This window comes from Clupea harengus, chromosome 16, assembly GCF_900700415.2.
Source record: "Clupea harengus chromosome 16, Ch_v2.0.2, whole genome shotgun sequence".
NCBI lineage: Eukaryota > Metazoa > Chordata > Actinopteri > Clupeiformes > Clupeidae > Clupea > Clupea harengus.
Window position 1 is genome coordinate 26,714,814 of NC_045167.1, and position 2,500 is coordinate 26,717,313.

Sequence of the window (2,500 nt, forward strand, 5' to 3'; positions counted from 1 at the left end):
GATGAATGGAGAGGGAGGGATGGAGAGAGATGGAGGGAGGGATGGAGAGAGAGAGATGGAGGGAGAGAGATGGAGGGAGGGATGGAGGGAGATGGAGGGAGGGATGGAGAGAGAGAAATGAGGGAGAGAGATGGAGGGATATGACGGAGGGATGGAGAGAGATGGAGGGAGAGAGGAATGGAGAGAGATGGAGGGAGCGAGGGAAAGAGGGGAGAAGGGAAGAGAGAGACAAATTTAGACACTGCATAAAAGGTCATTTTGTAAAATTGGATAAACTCCTCATGGCCTTTTAAGAGAGCAGGCAAGGAACCGCATACAATAGACTCCAGTGACCGTCAGGAGCAACTGGAGAAACACACACACACACACACACACACACTCAATGTGCAAACAATGGTTGTCTTTCAGGAAGGATGGCCTCAATCACTTCTCATACAACCAATCTACTATTTTAGTAGTTTCAGGGAAGAGTGGACACACACACACACACACACACACACACACACACACACACAGACGCACACACACACACACACACACACACACACGCACACACACACACACGTGTGCTGGCAGGTCATTTGGAGAAAAACAACCCTGTGTATGAATGCGTACCCTGTGCAGTGGTCATGGCCTGGTGAGGACCCTGTAAACTCAATCAACGGGATGCGTCAGTACTCATCAATCGCCCTCACATCATGAACACGTTCTTAGAATTCACCAATCTACTGTGGAATCTAAAGATGCTTCTAGAACTCACCGCACTAAAGTGTACTCATCAACCTCCCTCACATCATGAACACGTTCTTAGAATTCACCAATCTACTGTGGAATCTAAAGATGCTTCTAGAACTCACCGCACTAAAGTGGAACATCAACAGGTTTCTAGAAAATCCCCAAACCTGCTGTGGAACCTGAACAGGTTTCTAGAAAATTCCCAAACCTACTGAGAAACATGAACAGGTTTCTAGAATTCCCAAACCTACTGTGGAACATGAACAGGTTTCTAGAACTTTCAAACCTACTGTGGAACATGACCAGCAGTAATACCGCGGAGCACAAACATCTGCTTGATGCGTAACTCCCAGGCCAGCTGCAGAAGCTCAGCATGTATCTGACAGCCAGCTGTGCAGGGCCACGTGCTTGGACAATCAGCTCACCGTGCAGACCAAACACAGAGATAGAGATCGGAGTTTCACATCAGCGTACCGTACCGTACAGACCAAACACAGAGATAGAGATCGGAGTTTCACATCAGCTCACCGTGCAGACCAAACACAGAGATAGAGATCGGAGTTTCACATCAGCGTACCGTACAGACCAAACACAGAGATAGAGATCGGAGTTTCACATCAGCGTACCGTACCGTACAGACCAAACACAGAGATAGAGATCGGAGTTTCACATCAGCGTACCGTACAGACCAAACACAGAGATAGAGATCGGAGTTTCACATCAGCTCACCGTGCAGACCAAACACAGAGATAGAGATCGGAGTTTCACATCAGCGTACCGTACAGACCAAACACAGAGATAGAGATCGGAGTTTCACATCAGCGTACCGTACCGTACAGACCAAACACAGAGATAGAGATCGGAGTTTCACATCAGCGTACCGTACCGTACAGACCAAACACAGAGATCGGAGTTTCACATCAGCGTACCGTACCGTACAGACCAAACACAGAGATCGGAGTTTCACATCAGCGTACCGTACCGTACAGACCAAACACAGAGATCGGAGTTTCACATCAGCGTACCGTACCGTACAGACCAAACACAGAGATCGGAGTTTCACATCAGCGTACCGTACCGTACAGACCAAACACAGAGATCGGAGTTTCACATCAACACACCGTACCGTACAGACCAAACACAGACATCGGAGTTTCACATCATAATGCTAGCTGCTCTCTGTAATATAGTCCTGTTGCAGCCTGAGAAGCTAATGCTAGCTGCTCTCTGTAATATAGTCCTGTTGCAGCCTGAGAAGCTAATGCTAGCTGCTCTCTGTAATATAGTCCTGTTGCAGCCTGAGAAGCTAATGCTAGCTGCTCTCTGTAATATCCTCCTGTTGCAGATTGAGAAGCTAATGCTAGCTGCTCTCTGTAATATACTGTTGCAGATTGAGAAGCTAATGCTAGCTGCTCTCTGTAATATAGTCCTGTTGCAGATTGAGAAGCTAATGCTAGCTGCTCAGTATCATGACTTACAGTACTTTAGACCAATCAGGATCAGTATCAGCATTATGACTAACAGTACTTTAGACCAATCAGGATCAATATCATGACTAACAGTAGATTAGACCGATCAGTATTATGACTAACAGTACTTTAGACCAATCAGGATCAATATCATGACTAACAGTAGTTTAGACCAATCAGGATCAGTATCAGTATCATGACTAACAGTACTTTAGACCAATCAGGATCAGTATTATGACTAACAGTAGATTAGACCAATCAGGATCAGTATCAGCATTATGACTAACAGTAGTTTA

The 2,500-nt window shown here is 46.0% G+C and overlaps 1 protein-coding gene across 1 annotated transcript in view; it reads right to left on the reverse strand.

The window, feature by feature from the left end:
* Positions 1-2,500, reverse strand: part of LOC105910466 (serine/threonine-protein kinase WNK1-like) — a 104,180-nt gene that overhangs the window by 40,776 nt on the left and 60,904 nt on the right.